At 45.4% G+C, this 20,246-nt stretch overlaps 1 protein-coding gene across 2 annotated transcripts in view; it reads left to right on the top strand.

Annotated features, from left to right (window-relative positions):
* The window catches only part of PALM2AKAP2 (PALM2 and AKAP2 fusion), a 253,860-nt gene that overhangs the window by 52,372 nt on the left and 181,242 nt on the right, over positions 1 to 20,246 (top strand). The window lies entirely within an intron of this gene.

Below are 20,246 nucleotides of genomic sequence, written 5' to 3'. Positions count from 1 at the left end.
ATGGAGTCCTGTGGGGAGATGGTGAGCTAGCTCAGTCCAGCTGGCTGATTCTTCCTCAGACTCTCTGGGACTTTAGGGTCCCTGTCCCAGCAGGGATCTTCAAATCCCAGAGCCCTGGAAAGGGGGAGATAAGGGCCATCTTCTCTTCCCTCTTCAAGCCTTATGAGAGTGGAGCATCAAAGGCCCCCTCCCTGCACTCCCCTGGAGATCTGAGGGGAAATGGGGAACATCAAGGTATTTCTCTTCCCCTCTTCCTGCTTGGTCAGGAGATGTAGAAACATCTGGCTGACAGCAGTCCAAATGCCATCTACTGGCAAAGCTGGAAGGATTGATTAGCTGCTCCCAGCTCAGGTTTGCTGCTATGAACACTGAGGAAAGCGGCACACTGGATGGAGCGTAGCCAACTCCCCAAAGCACAAATACTGGCTCAAACCAGACAACTGATATTCCATCTATCTGATAAACTAATTAAATGTTCAGTCCACTCAGCTATCCGTCCCTCATTTTTTGTGAATAACCAACTTGTCCAGTTTGCAATGAAAAAAAAATTAGAATACAACTACCAATTTGTGACTTGAGCGTGTTTTTCACTGCAGCCTATTGACAAAGCCTGTCTTGGGTCTGCCAAAGTATTATGTAGAAGGGTGTATGTGGTCTCTGCTCAGTATGAGTGTAGTTCGTCATAAAGATGGGCCCATGCCACAAAGGTCAGGATTCCATTCAATTCCAGACGTCAGTGGTGGTCAACAGACAGGTATGGGTTGAACCCACTGTAGGGATAAGGGACAACCATGAAATTTAAAGCTGGACCTGGATCCAAACTTTCCCAAAGTGGGATCCAAGGTTTTACTTTAGATTAGGTCTATCAAGCAATTAAAAAAATAAATTGCTACTAATTGTGTGATTACTTGGACTGCTAAACAATAATAGAATACCATTTATTATAATTTTGGGGTGTTTTTACATTTTCAAATATATTGATTTCAAATACAACACAATACAAAGTGTACAGTGCTCACTTTATATTTTTATTACAAGTATTTGCAGTGTAAAACAACAAAAGAAATAGTATTTTTCAATACACCCAATACAAATACTGTAGTGTGATCTCTTTATCATGAAAGTTGAACTTACAAATGTAGAATTATGTACAAAACTGTTTATTTTTGAATGCAATCCTAAATTTTAGAGCCTACTAGTCCACTCAGTCCTACTTCTTGTTCAGCCAATGCTCAGACAAACAAGTTTGTTTACATTTGCAGGAGATAATGCTGCCTGGTTCTCATTTACAATGTCACCTGAAAGTGAGAACAGGTGTTCTCAGGGCACTATTGTAGCCCGTGTCACAAGATATTTACATGCAAATGTGCTAAAGTTTCATATGTCCCTTCATGCTTCAACCACCATTCCAGGGGACATGCATCCATGCTGATGACGAGTTCTGCTCAATAACAATCCAAAGCAGTGCGGACCATCGCATGTTCATTTTCATTATCTTGAGTCAGTTGCCACCAGCAGAAGGTTGATTTTTCTCTTTTGGTGGTTCAGTAGTTTCCGCATTGGAGTGTTGTTGGTCTTTTAAGACTTCTGAAAGCATGCTCCGCACCTCATACTTCTCAGATTTTGGAAGGCCCTTCATGGGTTGAGTGCTGTAGCTATCTTTAGAAATCTCACATTGGTACCTTCTTTGCGTTTTGTGAAATCTGCAGTGAAAGTGTTCTTAAAATGAACATGCGCTGGGTCATCATCTGAGACTGCTATAACATGAAATATGTAGCAGAATGCAGGAAAAACAGTGCAGGGGACATACGCCCCCAAGGAATTCAGTCACAAATTTAATTAATGCATTTTTAATGAGTCAACAGCATGGAAGCATGTCCTCTGGAATGGTGGCCAAAGCATGAAGGAGCATACAAATGATTAGCATATCTGGCATGTAAATACCTTGCAATGCCAGCTACAAGAGTGCCACGCAAATGCCTATTCTCACTTTCTGGTGACATTGTAAATAAGAGGGCAGAATTATATCCTGTAAATGTAAACAAACTTGTTTGTCTGAGCCATTGGCTGAACAAGAAGTAGGACTGAGTGGACTTGCAGGCTCTAAAATTGTAGATTGTTTTATCTTTGAATGCAGTTTTTTGTACATAATTCTACATTTGTAAGTAGATAGAGATTGCACTACAGTACTTGTATGAGGTAAATTGACAAATACTATTTTTTACAGTGCAAATATTTGTAATAAAAAATATACTTTTTTATTTCAATTACAACGTAGTTCAATATACATGAAAATGTAGAAAAACATTGTAAATATTTAATAAATTTTAATTGGTATTCTATTGTTTAACAGTGTGATTAAAACTGCAATTAATGGATTCGGTTTTTGAGTTAATCGCGTGAGTTAACTGTGATTAATCAACAGCCCTAGTTCAGACTCATCTCTAGTACATACAGGGCCATGCCTCTAACTTAGTGCATGGAGAATTTGGTCTGCTTTTCTGTTAGCATTAACCACAACCCAAGACCCAAACCCTTACTTTGGGAAAAGTTAAATCCAAACCAGTTCCAGATCAGAAATTCATAGCTTGCTCCGTTCTCTACTCTGGATTGCAGCACATTCCCATATCATTACCTTTAACTAACAGTGACCATCTGCCTGAATCCAGATGCATCTGTTGTCATCCAGACCTGTCTCCAGATATAAGCCCACTTCCTTCTTACTCTCCACCTCTGCTTAAAACTCTGCAAAGGTGAAGTTCACCGCTATGCGGTGGGCCAACACAAGTCCTTTGTACCATGTAAGCATAATCATAGACGATTAGGGTTGGAGGAGACCTCAGGAGGTCATCTAGTCCAACCCCCTGCTCAAAGCAGGCCCAGCACCAACTAAATCATCCCAGCTAAATCATCGGGATTAAGTGACTTTGGTCTAGATCTCGCTGCACCAGGGTAAATTTCACCCCACAACCACGTTTCTAAATATTTCCTATAAACATGCTCACATTCTTTGCCTGTGTGTAAACACCACACGTACCCCACCTTGCCAGAGGCTACAGTACAGAGTAGTTTTTCTAAAAGAAAATTTGCCTTGGATTTTCAGCCCTTAGCACTTATGTTAGTATCTGCATTGTGGCTTTTTGACTTGCTCACAGAGACAGGAATTGCTTTATTTTGTTTAATGGCATTAGTGCCCACACGTTGGGTGCTATATAAACATATAGGCGGACACAGAACCTGCTTTAAAGCATTTACAACCTACAGCTCCAATCCTGCCAACATGTGTGTTCAATTTCGCACATGTCAGTAGCCTCGCTGAAATTAATGAGTGAAATCAATGGGAGTGTTGCCATTGACTTCACTGGGGCTAGGATTTTACCTAAGGAATCAATTAATATGTGTAAAGTTACGCACATTCTTGAGACTGTTGGATCAGGACCCAAGCAACTTACAACCTTACAGGCTGGTCTCACAAAGTTATAAAAGTGAAGGTGTGAAATAAAACAGCTATAGCGTCTTGTGTGGACATTCTTACTCTAGTAGAAGAGGGCCCTTTTCTGGTTTGGTTTAGGTCACATTGGAAGGGTTTTTGCTACATGAGAAACCCCCACTTTTATTCTAGAGTGAGTGCCCCCATGGAAAGTTGTGACTGTTGTATATACAGTTGGTAAAGCTTCCCATGCAGATGTGCTCTTAGAAATCTATTTATATGACCAGTGTCAGATCCCGGTTAGAAAAGAGATGAGAAGAAAATGTTCTGGGCATCAAAGATTTAAAAAGGGATAATGGATATAACAATGAGTAAGGGGATAGGTGTTAACATGAGATGTTTAAAATGGCATTTGTTTACTTCTGAAAAATATAAGCTTTTGTACACATGATCTCCATGGGGAGGGATGGGTTTTGAGCACGCACAGATCAGGGCTTAAGTTCTAAAATGTTCTGACCCTGCAGGTTCTAATTCTCTACGTCAGGGCTTCGGACCACTTTTGAGAGTTTATTACTAGTGAATTTGCTTGGTTTAAGGTAAACTGATTCCACTTCTTTTACCTCTAATGGCAGCAAAATTAAGTCATTTGTATCATACTATAAGTGTGCATAACAGTAAGGCATAGACTGATGTAACCCACACACCTCCGGGGTGTGGTGTTTTGTCCCCACTAGTGGCCCCAAGACCACTTAGAGATGAATGAGTCTGCCGTACAGCCTTAGCAAGTGCCATGTGGCTTTTAGCTCATGTGGTAGAGGCTCATGCATTAAGCTCCAGAGGTCCCAGGTTTGATCCCTCCTGCCACCTCCCAGGGTATGGAGCATGTCAGTGCAACACTGACAGACCCTGAAGAGTTTACAGCCAGAGTTAGGCAGACTGGACAAGAGATGAGTTCTTGATAAAGAGATCACTATAGGAAGGATTGTTGGAAGAAGTGGATTTGAAGACCTGGGAGACTATTGGGGAACTGTCTCATCGAAAATCATAGAAATCTAGCAGCAGAAGATAGTGATGTTTGAAAGTGGATAGACAAAACTGATACCTTCTAATTTACAGGCGCAGGCAAAGCGTATAGACTCGAGATACTGTAGTAAATCCAAGCTAGCTGTCGAAAGGAGCCTTCTCTGATGTCTGCCATGCCTTAGTTTTAGATAACCTTCAGGAATCCTGTATATGCCAGCAACAATATAATATTGCTAATAGCAAAATGACTGCATCTACAGTCTACAGAAGGTTTGTGGTGGAACAGGGAATTGAAACCAGGTCTCAGTGCTCTAGCCACTGGATCATACTTCCTCAATTACCTGAAACAAACCCAAACTCCAACTCTTTTTAGCTAGTGAGAGATTAACACTAAGAGGTTATTGAAGATCTAGGGCGAGAGGAAGATTTTTTATTTATATATAAATAATACAATACACACACCTACCTCAAGCAGACAGGTGGCTAAAGATAGTGCAACCTTTACATGGGAACAGTATCTGTTTTTGTCTGCCTAGAAGCTGTTTTCACCAGCCTGCTTACCTGATGTTCTGCAGATTCAGAATAAAAAGGGGAGATTCTTAAGCATCATTTTGTCAAGCAAATCTCAGAAAACATTGCAGATAGCAGCATGTGCAAGTGAAAGCTGACATAACATACAGCCTAGGGTGTCTGACCTTGATGGTATCCCTGAGATAGTCCTGATCTGTGCATTAAGAATTTTTGAATTATTTCTCTGATATAATGGGCCCAAACAAATGCATGTCATCTTGTTGCATCCTTATTTCCAAGTGCACCTAAGATTTGGTTTGGTCTGGAAGATTGTTTCCCATGGAGGTGGTTTGGACAAAGGCGTCCCCGTAGAGCAGCCAAGTTACCGATCATTACCCAAAAGAGCCGCGGTGCTGTGGAGTCATTGTTTTTATTTTATAGAATATAATTCTCATGGCAAAATGACTGACCAAGTAATTCTACAAGTGGCTAATAACTTAGATTGTTTTTTTAATCACATGCTTCTCATGTGTGTTGCACAGAGCCAAAGGAAACAGATTAAAGAGCCACTTGCAGCTCCCGAGCCTCAGTCTGAGTATCACTGCTCTGAGTTCCTGTAGCATTTAGATCCCCACTTCAGCAAAGCACCTGCCTAAATTCCATTGAAGCCGCTGAGACATGAGCACATGCATACAGCAACCACCCTTATCAGTGCTAGCGTCTCATTGCAAATTGCATTGATTTTACTCCGCCGTGCTTGTAAAGATCAACAGTACGCCCTTGTGATGTGGGGAGTTAATTTAATAATTTGTATGGCGTTATCTGAAGTAGCTGTATAAAGAATCCCCCTGGGCAGACTTTGATGCAGTGGTGGCTTTATTACGATCTTTACTCTAGTGCATAAGAGGCCCCATCATGGATCAAGACTCCATTGTCCGAAGTGTTGTAGAACAAAAGGATGGTCTCTGTCCCAAAGTGCTTGCAATGGCATGAATCCAAGCGGCACACCAAACATTAGTATAGGCTACTGCAGCTCTTCATTGTTGCAGTCCCTGTGAAACATTCCATCTGCATTAAGCACTAATACAAAATAGAAACCCTGCCCACTGTCATATCCTTGTATGCAGTCGGGCAAGGATTTCCCCCCCACCCCCAGTAGTCGATCTGATGCTCCACTTCAGATACAGGGGAGCAGCAGAACTATTAGCGTTGAATCCATCTCTTTAAATCTTCTAGTTAGAAGCTTATACCAAGGAAGTTACCAGCAATGAGCTTCTGCATCTATGGGTGGGAAAAATTACAGCCCCACAGGGCTGTGCAACCTCAGCCCCTCTAACACACCTTGCCTAGCAACTATCTAGTGCTTCACCACCATGCTAGCTACCCAACCAATGTGCTCTGGGGGATTTAATACGGGTGTGAACGACCTCCCTACTTTATAAGGCTGACCTGTTTTGTACAATGCACTTGTGCAGAGCCACAATATAACCCCCTGCCATTTTCAATGATCTCATTGTGGTGCACTGATATGTGATGGGAGGGAAATGCCACAATGTGACCATTGCAAAGCAGCATCCTGACTCTGAGGAATTGGAGATCCATCTCTTAAGTACCAGCAGTGGGGAAGAAGGGGGAACTCGTGTTTACTATTTAGAAATCTGTTTTCAAGAATCAGAAGGGCTACCCCTGCTATTTTCCCCCCATTCTTTTCTCCCTTCTTTTGCACTCCTGTGGCAACCCATTCTGAACTAATAAACTCCATGGTGCAGATCAGCTGAGTCACTGTTTCAGTAGGAGTACCCCTGCAGCAGCAGCCACCCAATCAATATGCCTTAAACAATGGCTGAAGATGTCATTAAGCCCCAGTAGATCGAGTAGTATCCCATTTTATCAGCATAAGATTTACTTTTTTTTAGTTGCATGGCTATAATAAAACAGCAAGCTGCAAAATCAGGGACCATTACAAGCATTTTAGAGTCTAAATGTATCTAAATGTATCTAGCGCCTATATTGAACAATACTAACATACAAGTAGGGTGGCCAGACAGCAAGTGTGAAAAATCAGGATGGGGGTGGGGCGGGGGCGGTAATAGGTGCCTATATAAGAAAAAAAACCCAAAATCGGCACTGTCCCTATAAAATTGGGACATCTGGTCACCCTACATACAAGTGAGCTGGTCAGGTTTCCAGCTATGACTTGGTCAGTGCTCAGCTGATGCCTACAGCCTGGGCAGGAACTGACACATGAAATTGCAAGCCCATTAGCAAGAATTTTTAATGAATCAGTAAACTCGGGGTTGTACCATACGACTGGAGAATTGCTAACATAGTTCCTATTTTTAAGAAAGGAAAAAGTGATCCGAGTAACTATAGGCCTGTTAGTTTGACATCTGTAGTATGTAAGGTCTTGGAAAATGTTTTGAAGGAGAAAGTAGTTAAGGACATTGAGGTCAATGGTAACTGGGACAAAATACAACATGGTTTTACAAAAGGTAGATCGTGCCAAACCAACCTGATCTCCTTCTTTGAGAAGGAAATAGATTTTCTAGACAAAGGAAACACAGTGGATATAATTTACCTCGATTTCAGTAAGACATTTGATATGGTTCCACATGAGGAATTATTAGCTAAATTGGAAAAGATGGGGATCAATATGAAAATTGAAAGGTGGATAAGGAACTGGTTAAAGGGGAGACTACAATGGGTCATTGTAGCAGGGTGGACCCTGCTCCGGGGTTTTAAGGGGTTTAAACTGTGGCCTGACAGAGCTGGGCTGATTGGGAAAGTGGCTGCAGCTGGAGGCCACGCCCCAAACTGAAGCCCTGGGGCTTATAAGAGGCAGGGAAGCCAGAGCACAGACAGTCTCTCTCTGCCTTCAGAGAGGGATGGGCCTGGCTGCTTAGGGCTTGAGACTGGATACCTGAGTGAAGCAGGGCTGGGGGACAGGCTGAGGAGCTAGGGATGCTCCAGCCTGGAAAGCCCCAGGCTGCGGCCTAGCAAAGGGCCAAAGGTACTGGGAGTTGCAGAGGGCAGCCCAGGGGTAGGTCAAAGCAGCAGGTCCAAACCCCTTGTGCCTGTGATGAGTGGGCTGATACTGCAGTCTGCCCCAGGGTTTGGGGCTAGACCATGACTGTCAGTGGCCACTACTGAGGCAAAGTGGGGATAGTAGGGTGGGGGGTTCCCCTGGGAGGGGGAGACCCAATTATAGTTAAAGGGGCACCGGGTCCAGGGAGGGACACGGGGGGCCTGCGAACAGGGGGATCACCAGCCTGCCGAGGGCGCTCCAGGGCTGGACTGAGTGAAATTCCGAGTGGAACCAGCAGGAGGCGCGGCAGGGGTGAGTCGGCCCGTTTACAGTCATATTGAAAGGTGAACTGTCAGGCTGGAAGGTAGTTGCTAGTGGAGTTCCTCAGGGATCAGTTTTGGGACCAATCTTATTCAATCTTTTTATTACAGACCTTGGCACAAAAAGTGGGAATGTGCTAATAAAGTTAGCAGATGAGACAAAGCTAGGAGGTATTGCTAATACAGAGAAGGACCAGGATATCCTTCAGGAAGATCTGGATGACCTTGTAAACTGGAGTAATAGTAATAGGATGAAATTTAATAGTGAAAAGTGCAAGGTCATGCATTTAGGGATTAATAACAAGAATTTTGGTTATAAATTGGTGACACATCAGTTGGAAGTAACAGGAGAAGGACCTTGGAGTATTGGTTGATCACAGGATGACTATGAGCCACCAATGTGATATAGCCATTCAGGGGCGGCTCTAGGTTTTTGGCCACCCCAAGCAGTCATGCCCGGGAGGCGCCCCCGAGCCGCGGGAGCAGCGGCCCTCCCGTGGGCATGACTGCAGATGGTCCACTGGTCGCGCGGCTCGGCTGGACCTCCCGCAGCTGCGGGCGGTTCGCAGGTCCGGCGGCTCCGGTTGAGCTGCCGCAGTCATGCCCGCGGGAGGTCCAGCCGAGCCGCGGGACCAGCGAACCGTCCGCAGTCATGCCTGCGGGAGGTCCACTGGAGCTGCCGGCCGAGCGTCCCCTCCGCAGTCATGCCTGCGGCAGGTCCGCTGCTCCCGGGGCTCCGGTGGACCTCCCGCAGGCATGACTGCGGCAGGTCCGCCGGCCCAGCCTGCTGCCCCCCCGGGAAAGGGCCGCCCCAGGCAGGTGCTTGCCCCGCTGGGCTCTGGAGCCGGCCCTGTAGCCATTAAAAAAGCTAATGTGGTCTTGGGATGCATCAGGTGAGGTATTCCCAATAAAGATAAGGAGGTGTTAGTACCGTTATACAAGGCACTGGTGAGACCTCATCTGGAATATTGTGTGCCGTTCTGGTCTCCCATGTTTTAAGAAGAATGAATTCAAACTGGAACAGGTACAGAGAAGGGCTACTAGGATGATCCAAGGAATGGAAAACCTGTCTTATGAAAGGAGACTGAAAGAGCTTGGCTTGTTTAGCCTAACCAAAAGAAGACTGAGGGGAGATGTGATTGTTCTTTATAAATATATCAGAGGGATAAATACCAGGGAGGGAGAGGAATTATTTAAGCTTAGTACCAATGTGGACACAAGAACAAATGGATATAAACTGGACACTAAAATCTTTGTCTAGTTTCAAGTCTAAACTTCCAACTATTAGAGGAGTGAAGTTCTGGAACAGCCTTCCAAGGGGTAGAAGTGGGGGCAAAAGGCATATCTGGCTACAAGACTAAGCTTGATAAGTTTATGGAGAGAATGGTATGGTGGGATAGCCTAATTTTGGCAATTAATTGATCTTGGATTATTAGCAGGTAAATTTGCCCAATGATTTCTGATGGGGTGGGATCTGAGTTACTACAGAGAATTCTTTCCTGGGTGCTGGTTGGTGAGTCTCACCCACATGCTCAAGGTTTAACTGATCATCATATTTGAGGTTGGGAAGGAATTTTCCTCCAGGGCAGATAGGCAGAGGCCCTGGAGGTTTTTCGCCTTCCTCGGCAGCGTAGGGCATGGGTCACTTGCTGGAGGATTCTCTGCACCTTGAGGTCTTTAAACCACTATTTGAGGACTTCAGTAACTCAGACATAGGTTAGGGGTTTGTTACAGGAGTGGGTGAGTGAGATTTTGTGGCCTGTGTTGTGCAGGAGGTCAGACTAGATGATCATAAAGATCCCTTCTGACCTTAAAGTCTGAGTCTACCAGTGTCAGTCCCACTAAAGAAAACTGAACTAAGACCCATTGTGAATAAGGGTGGCAACATGCGATTCTAAGGATCAGTTCTGATCACTGTTTACCAAAAGCCAGATTCTGCCAACCTTGCATGGAGTAGTACTTGTATCACTAACTAATCTGATGGATTTCAGTAGAACTCCTCAAGGAGTAAGGGAATACTCAATGTAAGACTGGCAGCAGCATACAACCTTAAAGGAACAAAGTGCCTAGTCTGACACATGAGGAGAGAGACAGTGGTGTGCATCTTGCTCTTGAACATGGGAACAACTTTGGCCTCCAGCATATAACCAGAGTACAGAGGTGTGTGTATGGAACCCAACAGAGAATCTAGGGAAGAACTATCACTTCTCAATTTTGACATACAGCTGTTTGAAGGAAAATGTGGAGATTTCTGCAGAAATGTCAGCACTGTGATCTCAATGCACCAGTGAGCATTGGAGATGTGTCAGCTCCCCAGAGTGCAGTTTGCACTAGAGGTGGAAGCAAACCAACCCTCGGAGCTTCTCTTGGAGGCTGGAGTTTGACTCATGCCAACCTGTCCAAACCCTTATCTTGCGATGCGCTATCCTGATTCCATTACTGAGCTGTCACGGACCTGGTACTCCATTGGCCCACTGTCACACCCATCTGTGGCTGAATATTCCGATCTATGTTGCTATTTCCTCTTCTAGGACTGAAGCATTCCTCTAAGGTGAACATCCCTCTACCCACACAAGGCCCTTTCCCTTGCTCCCCGAACTCAATCCTTTACTCACTGCATTTCCACACTATGCAAAGCCAACAGTGGTGTGTGTAGTGGACGTGGAGGCAACCTCTCAGGATAAACTACGGCCCTTATCCAGAGCCCACTGAAGTCAATACAAATACTCCCACTGATTTCGATGGGCTTTCAGTCTGGCCCTATGTGAGCGAACATGGAGGTACATTGTTTCTCTGTCACTATAACCCCTCCTGCCATTTTCATTAGGCCTAACACTGCAAACCAGGTGTAGAATGTCATACCTGAAGAGATGAGAAATTGAGACAGATGGGTCCTCTTTGCCACACTTAGCTACCTGCATCTGCATGTTGATGGCACATGATCTTCCTCCTTCATCACTGTCTGACACTGAGCCCCTTAAGTGTACAAGTCTGCCTGTATTGTTCCAGGCTGGCTGCTCCCCACAGGAGCAAAACAGAATGGTATCTTTGAAGCAGGAATCTAAAAAGGTAGTAAGGTTACACTCCTCTGATTCCAGGATGCCCTTACGATGAGGCCTCTCCATCATGAACAATCAGCTCACCGCCAAAGGCATTGCAACCTCATTAGTGTTTCTTCAAAGAGAACCTGTACCCTATCTCGGGACTCTGGTGTGTTTCTGAAATTCTGTGAAGAGGAAACTAGATTTGATAGGTTACATTTAAACTTTGGAACTTTATTTGTATTGCAGAAGCAGCTAGAGTTCATGGCTGAAAGCAGGGCCCCACATTGAACAGTCACACTGAGAGACAGTCCCTGCCCTCAAGAACTTAAAATCTAAACAGAGAGAGGTGTCTTGGGCTAGAAAAGGCTTAACCTTCCCAGACCTGAGCCACCCTGCCACCAGCTCTGCAGGTGAATCTTTGTCTCTAGTGGTGCCAGGGCCAGCGTGGCACTGAGCCGCCGGGCAGCAGCAGCAGCAGGGAGAGTCCCTGGTGGTGATAAAGTGAGCCTCTGGGGACCCAGCCTGGTGCTGGAGGCAGAGTCCATCCCAAGTGCAGCCAGCCCCCAGACAGCTAGCCCCATCCCTAGCACAGCTGCAGTGAGCCTGGCCCTCTGCTGTGCCTGCAAGCAGAGCTCAGGCTGGTACAAGCAAGACCGAGGGACAGGAAGGGGACCAGTCTGTAGAGGAGAGAGCCAGCTGTGGTCACCGGCACCACCAGGCAGTGCAAGGAGCTGTCTGCCCCCAACCAACCCTTCTCTCATAGCCCTAATCCATCCCACCCAACCCCCAAATAACTCAATCCCCTCCCCTGCTTCTGTTTAACCCTCTTATTGGACCAAATATCACCAACTATTCCCATATTGGGGACCCTTAGTATGTCAAAATTGGGGGTACACATGGGTTGCATTTAAAACTGACTCTTGTTCATCATTGTATAGTTCACTGGTTACAAGTTAAAACTTTCCTTGATCCAGAAGCACCCTACACAGTACTTGTGCTGTGGTCTCACTGACCTCATGATCAAATACACTTTACACTGTATGTACCCTTTTCCCCCCTTTTTTCCCCCTAACTGACTCCACATTTAGACAATGGAAATAGATTGTCACTGTTGCTATGTAAAAGGCACAACCACAGCAAAGTGGCAGTAAATGGCTACTACTTTGAGCAAATAGGTGACACATTCTGAACGTACAAAGCCTTTGCACATTTTTGAATGTGGTTGTGTGTGGTGTGGGTTTTTGGTTTGGGGTTTTTTTTTGCGGGGGGGGAGGGGGTCTCATTCTCTGAACAGGATGTAACATCCCCTTTTCGGTTCTGGATCAGTACTCCATACACTAGACATTGCAGCCTTGCCTTAGGCTTGTAGGGAAGCAATGTTCCTTACCTGTACCAGCGCTTTCACCATTTCTTCACCAAGTCCCTAGGAAACATCCATGTCTTACTCAAAGATTTATTAGGCCTGGAATGCAACAGCCATTCATACACCCAGTAGGCCAAATTCATCCTCAGTGCAACTCCGGTAAAGTCAGCAGAGGGCCAGCAAGGATGAATCTGGCCCACTTATGCCCAGTGACTGATGTGTAACTTCCATCACCATTTGCATAAGCTCTGAATGTGGCCCTCTGTTTCTGCCTCCTTCTCCCAGCAGTCCATTATCAGCCTCTGATTACCTCAGCAGCTCATTCACTCTAGCAGCCTGAGTTGTATCTGTCTCATTAAGATTTGCATGGATGTAGCTACCTTCTTTTGGGTGGGCTTGAAATTAATATCATAAACACAAGTTGCATGAGTAAGTCCTATTCTTCATCGGTCGCTCAGGAAGCTTCCTGTAATGCTGTGCCAGTTAGATATATCTCCTAGAACTGAAAGGGACCCTGAAAGGTCATTGAGTCCAGCCCCCTGCCTTCACTAGTAGGACCAAGTACTGCTTTTTGCCTCAGATCCCTAAGTGGCCCCCTCAAGGATTGAACTCGCAACCCTGGGTTTAGCAGGCCAATGCTCAAACCACTGAGCTATCCCTCCCCCCATTCTGTTGCAACAGTGCCACATACAATTATTCCATTTTAAGAACCACCGCTGTTTGTAATTACTTACAGGTTTCTAGTAGGAATGCTACACTTCTGCTCCTTTCTATTCCCCTTTGCTTACCTCTGTGACTCTTCAATGCAGAAAAGCAGCAAAGAATCCTGTGGCACCTTATAGACTAACAGACGTTTTGCAGCATGAGCTTTCGTGGGTGAATACCCACTTCTTTTTGCCATTTGCTCCAAAAAAGACCCATCTCCATGAAGCATATGATGGTGGGAGAAGTGGCTGCTACTGTAAATGCCTTTTATCTTGCTTTCCTTTCTGCAGACCCATCACTCACTGACCTTCCTCTCCTCCATACCCGTAATCCTCCCCAGAGTTCACTTCCATTGAGCCTAATACAAACCTCTCTGGAAATCTATGGGAGCTGTCAAGATTGGCTTAGTAGGAGTGGGTTTGTGACCAAACCTTTAATAAGTTTCCCTTTTTTACTTTTCCTCTTCCACATGGTGTGATTTTTCCCCCCCCTACTCTTTGCAGTTTCCCTTCCTTTGTTCTCTTAAAAAGAATTGTAAAAATGAACAGTGACTGTTCTACTTAATTCTGAGGGCTGGTTATCTATTTGATTAGAAGAAACTACAATCAAGGATTTTTGCCCCTTTTTACATGTCAAAGTTTTAGTTACTTCCTCCCAATATGCTTCTCCAAACCCCTCACTGCACCTCTCCACTGTCAAGAGCTGTGCAGCGTGAAAGGGAGCACTGGTGACTACGTGGGTGGACTCTGGCCCAAGGCACTTGCTGAATCTTTTAACCTTCACCTTCAGTCCTAGGACTGGTCTCCACTTCAAACGTTTTAATAGCCCATGTCCGTTACGGTTGTGAGTTGAGTGTGTTTGGTTTTTGTTCTGCTAACCAAAGGCTGAGTATGTACATGAAGTTATATCAGGATAGATTATTTTGGTTCCTGAATCAGAGACCATGTCTGTACTTACAAGCCTCGTGGAGCTGTGTTATGCCAATGGGGGGGAGCTCTCCCATCAACATCAAACCAGCTCAATGAGCGGCTGGAGAGCACGTCTGTTTCACACCCCTGAGCAACATACAGTGGTAGACATGGCCTAAGCTATAGGGGTATAACTGTCAATATCAGGGGAGAATTTGTAACCACCTGATGGAGTACCACACTGTCAGCAGCAGGCAGGAAGCTGGGGAAATGCATTGGTGATCTTAAACCAATTGCTCTGCGGATGTCCCTCCAATAACCCCAGCATGGAGGGCAAAGATGTATGGGCAGTGAGACTGACCTACCCTGAAGACTTAGGATACAGCTGCACTGCAATGGAGGGATGTGACTGAAGCACATCCAGGCATACCTGAGTTAGCTTTAATCTAGCTAGGAACTGGAGGCATCTTTCCAGAAAAATTCTAGGAAGGGGGGAAGGAACCAAGTTGAGTCAACTTACAGAACATACGTACTCATCCTGCAAAGTCTGACTCATGCTGCCTCCCTGTCCCAGCCATAATCATCCCCAGTGTCCCTGGTGCGCGCACCCCCCCCCCCGCACCCGTCCTCCCTGCTCCCTTTCTTCCTCCCTCCCCTGAGCCCTCGCTCACCAGGCAGCAGCAGGCAGAGCGACTCCAGCGAGCTGAGGCAGGCTACTCTAGTCCAGGTACGTACCTGAGCACAGGGAGGGACAGGACAGGGACAGCTTCCCCTCCCTCTCTGCCCCCCCTCTAGAATGTGCCCCTCCAGACCATTCATGCCCCTCACTAGAGTTGCCCTTGTCTGGCGGGGCAGTAGAAGACGTAATGGAGCATGAAACGTCTGGCAGGAGCAACTGCCCCCCTTTGCCCCAAAGCAATGCCCCTGGTGGGTACCAAGAGCAGTGAAGCTAGGGCTGGATGACTTTGGTACCCACCAGGGGCTAGCTGTCTGAGTAAGGACCCAAGGGCCCAGGCTGGCTTCTGAAGCCTGAGGTGCCACAGCTTCACTATACTAGCTAGATTAAAGCTAGCTCAGGTATGCCTACATGTGCTGCATCACACCCCATGCTGACTGCCTTGTAGACATATGCCTAGAAGTAGTCCCTAGGCCATGATCCATGGAATCAATCTCTTAAATAAGAAGCCTTTATTAAAGCAAACGGCTACCAACTAAATCGACAGACAACCTTCCATGCAGCTTGAGTTGCAGTTTGTTTCCTGGTTTACCAGGGACCACACCTAGCCTAGATCTGTGTGATTCAGACCTCTATAAGCTGAATAGTATATTGGAAGTAGCATTACACTTGAGCAGAAGCTAGGGTGACCAGACAGCAAGTGTGAAAAATTGGGATGGGGGTGATGGGTAATAGGGGCCTATATAAGAGAGAGAACCAAAAATCAGGACTGTCCCTATAAAATCAGGACATCTGGTTATGCTAGCAGAAGCACCTAAAACAAAATCCTCCACTTCTTTCCTGGACAGGAGTTGGGGTTTTTTTCTTAAGGAACTCCATATTTAACTGAATTCTTCCTGCAGGGTATAATGTAGGAATTTCAAGGTGGTCTCACATAGTCTGTTTTGTGGTTTAACAGTTTCCAGGTCTTCAGGCTCAGTCTGATACTATCAAGAGAGGGACATGATCACAAATTTTGGTTTTCTCTCTTTAATGACTCAAGGTGTTAACATTTGAGACACTACTGAGCTGGGTGAGTGATATACAATGGATTGGCCCAAACACATCGAAAATGTGCACATAGAGCAGGAATATGCACAAATAATCATGTTAGATGATTCCGTGTGCAGGAAGGTAACAGGCCTACCACCAGAGAATATAACCTCAAGGCTTGTTGTATGCTACATAACACTTAACATAGTGGTTCTCAAACTTTTGTACTGGGGACCCCTTTCACATAGCAAGCCTCTGAGTGAGACCCCCTCTTATCAATTAAAAACACTTCTTTAATATATATTTTACACCATTATGAATGCTGGTTGCAAAGTGGGGCTTGGGGTGCAGGCTGACAGCTTGTGACCCCCCCATATAATAACTTCGTGACCCCCTGAGGGGTCCTGACCCCCAGTTTGAGAACCCCTGACTTAACAGTAGATAAGATGCCCATCATAAAGAGAGGTGAAAAATACCTGATTCTGTAGGTCTTGTGGTTCATTCCATGCACCACTAATTGGGTCTGATCTAACTTTCACATTTTGATTGACATAGCTTCATTGCTCAGGGTGTTTAAACGCACTTACGTATACACTCACACACTATGTAAATGCAGCTAGGTGGATGGCAGAATGCCTCCTTCAACGTAGCCACTACCACTCAGGGAGGTGGATTACCTACAGTAATGGAAAAACCCAGGATGCATCTGTGCTATGACACTATAACACCATAGCTGTGCTGCTGTAGATCCTATGCTTGCACATGCTTGTGTAGACAAACCCTATTTGAAGAGACAGCTTCTTTCTAAAATTGTCCTGTGCTGTCTGTTCTTGCACTGAGACCTGTGCCTCAGAGGCTGGCTGCATCAAATAGCATTTTTGTAGAGGCCTGTACTGCAAAGTTGACCTCTGAAGTCAATCTATCCCAAAGTTAATGGTGGTATTTGGTTATTTGTCTTCTAACAACTTAATGTTAGGGCAGGTCGGTGCTACAGTCTCCAAATTTAAGCAATCATTGAATATGCCATTTGCAAAGACTAGATTTCCCCCCTCCCCCCTTGTAGTTTTTAAAGTCAATGTCTCTAAAGTCACTAGACCTGCCAGGGCAAGCACATAAGATAGACCAGGCATGATGTCTCCTTTGAGAACCACGGTGGTGATCATGGAGCATTCAAATTGAGGAACCAACAGCTAGAGTCTCCCAGCAGATGAACTGCAGCGCTGGGATACTATTTATTGTTAGCATTACTGCAGCACCTAGGAACCACTGACCTAGATTCTGTACAAACAGAACAAAAGACAGTCCCTGCCACAAAGAATTTACAATCTAAATATTACTCAAAAAATAAGACTGATACAGACAGAGGAATACAAGGAAAAACGGAGCCAGTATTGGTCAGTATGATAAGTAGTGGTCTCAGCACACCAATAGTTTAATCATTGTCAAGAGGTTTGGTTTTGGGTACCCGGTAGGCATCACAGAGTAATGGGGAGACACCTGCTTGGATACATGGGTCCCAGATCCTTCTGGGTTTTAAAGCTGATGAACACTTTGATTTGAGCACAGATGCTGTATATTCACTGAATCCTGCACCACCAAGGAGAGAGGCAGCTGCTTTCTATACTAAAACCTGTTCCTCAAGTACTAACATCCTGTCTCCTTCTGTTAAAACAAATACAGGTCTCTCCCTGTTTCCTGCACGTTCAAAGTTCCTGTTTAACTGGCAGTGCAAATCTGTCCTCTTCAATTACTGCAGCTTCCTTTCCCTCCAACTTTGCCTGTATGCATCTCTTAAGAGGAGAGACTCTTAGCTCAGCTTCATTTCCATTGTATCAGCTCCTCTTTCTTATTGTTGACCTCCCAGCAACCATCAAAGGCTATTCTCCATTCAACTCGGCAGCAAATAAAAGGAAACAAGTCAGCCCTGAGCTTTTTGTGAGTAGAGCTAGAAAGCACAGCAATGGATCCAAAGCTGCTGAGCCAGATAGTTTTGGTGGAGCTGCCTGGTCATATGACAAAAGATAAAAAATTGGCGGTAATGGTACCGTGAAGTGGTGTTACCTGTAGCCATTTAGGTTATTTTGAATGGCATACACTTGGGTTTCTTTATAGTCCCTGTATGACTACAACCACACTATCATTAATACAAATCCACCCCATGGACCACCATATCTCAGAAGTGGCCCATTACTGAATACCAGGGTCAGATGTCAGAGATCGGTTATCCTGTGTGTACACCGGCTTCAACCCACTGCAGAGAGGCCAGTGCCCAGGCAGCCACTACAGTGTATGGCAGGGGTCCCCAACGTGGTGCCCACGGGCACCAGTACCCCCGCGTCCTGGCTGGCAGTCGAGCATCTGCCGAAATGCCACTGAAATTTGGCAGCATTTCAGCAGATGCTTGACCGCCGCCATGGTCCTTTGTCTGGCTGGGCCAGTTTGTTTGTTTACCTGCCACATCCGCAGGTTTGGCCAATCACGGCTCCCACTGGCCGTGGTTCGCAGCTCCAGGCCAATGGGGGCTGCAGGAAGAGCGGCCAGCACATCCCTCGGCCCACGCCGCTTCCCTCAGCCCCCATTGGCCTGGAGCAGCGAACCACGGCCAGTGGGAGCTGGGATCATCCGAACCTGCGGACATGGCAGGTAAACAAACAAACCGGCCTGGCCCACCAGGGGGCTTACCCTGGCGGGCCAAGTGCCAAAGGTTGCCAATCCCTGCCCTAGTGGATTGTAAGCCCCACACCCCAAAAAAACCCAAGATCAGATCTTCAAAGTGCTCATCACCCAGCAGCTTCCAAACTGTCCACTCATTTAGCTCCTAAATGAGAGCTGGGTGCTAAGCTCTAGAAAAACTGGCCTTAAATCTCCAGTTTACTGCTGGTTCTGCTCTCCATAGAGGTGAACATTTGCCATTAATGTCAGTGTGTGCAAAGAGACCTGGAGATTTTTTTAATAGAAACTGGCGGGGGTACGGAGATTTTCAGAAGTGCCAACAGGGATTTAGGAGCACAAATCCCACTGATTTGAAAATGAAAGGGACTTATGCTCCTAAACCTCTGTAAGCACTTTGGAAAATTTTCCTCCACAATAGTGAATGCTTAACTGCCTGACATGAAAGCAAGATAATCCACCAGCTATTCTTATTCACTCTATAGAAAAACAGTAACATTAGAAAAGGCCCAAATCAATCCGTGTTACATGTGAATACTTTTTTTCCTTCAGTGCTAAACTATCAGGGGGGAGGGATAGCTCAGTGGTTTAAGCATTGGCCTGCTAAACCCAGGGTTGTGAGTTCAAGCCTTAAGGAGGCCACTTAGGGATCTGGGGCAAAAATTGGTCCTGCTAGTAAAGGCAGGGGTTCTGGACTCAATGACCTTTCAAGGTCCCTTCCAGTTCTAGGAGATTGGTATATCTCCAATTATTACCATGTGATCAATGCTGGTAAAGGAATATTTCTGTGGATAAGCAGTAGGGTGGAAACTGTTTGCCTTCCTTCAGGCAGACAATCCTTTAGAAAGGGTAATTGCAATAAAACCAAAAAGCAGCAGAGATCGTGCTTAAAGTCAAGCATAGAACACCCTGCTTGAACCTCTAGACCACTATTTCTTACACCAAGTATATGTATAAAATTTAGAGAGTGCGGCTAGGGAAAGCATATTGCCCAAAAGTGCACAATACCATTGGGTATATATTCTCGTCTCTGTGCCTGTACACATGTAAATTGCCATTCTGTAAACACCACTGGAAGTTACTTGTGCATTGAGATGAGATTGTAACCCTCTAAATTCATTTGGCAATAATTTAATCTGACCTGGACTTTAGTGTTAAATCTGTTAGGTCAATGGCAAAAATCTAAAACTAAGTAATCAAACCACAGTCTGAGTGCTTGTGCTTGCCTATCCATGGATCTATTAGCATTATTTTCAGGCTTTTTTTTCCTTCCTTTTCTCTCTAGCCTTAAGCTTGATTTGGACATAATATCAATAGGGCAATTATTCAGAGTGGCAAATTTTTAAACTGCCTTCAGCCATGCGCCCTTCAGGTGTGTGCATTAATCAGGTCTAGCAAAGTAGGGCTGATACTAGTTCACCTTTGGATGAGAGCCTGGAGAATCTTGAAGTTTCCTTAGGAAAGTGGGATGCTTGATCCAGGAGAGGCCACACTTCCCTGGGCGTTAATCCTTAGCTAATGCCCCAGGGTAGTAGTGGGA

This window comes from Mauremys mutica, chromosome 6, assembly GCF_020497125.1.
Source record: "Mauremys mutica isolate MM-2020 ecotype Southern chromosome 6, ASM2049712v1, whole genome shotgun sequence".
Classification (NCBI taxonomy): Eukaryota; Metazoa; Chordata; order Testudines; family Geoemydidae; genus Mauremys; species Mauremys mutica.
The sequence above is the reverse complement of the archived record's forward strand: the minus strand, read 5'-3'. Positions and strand labels throughout refer to the sequence as shown.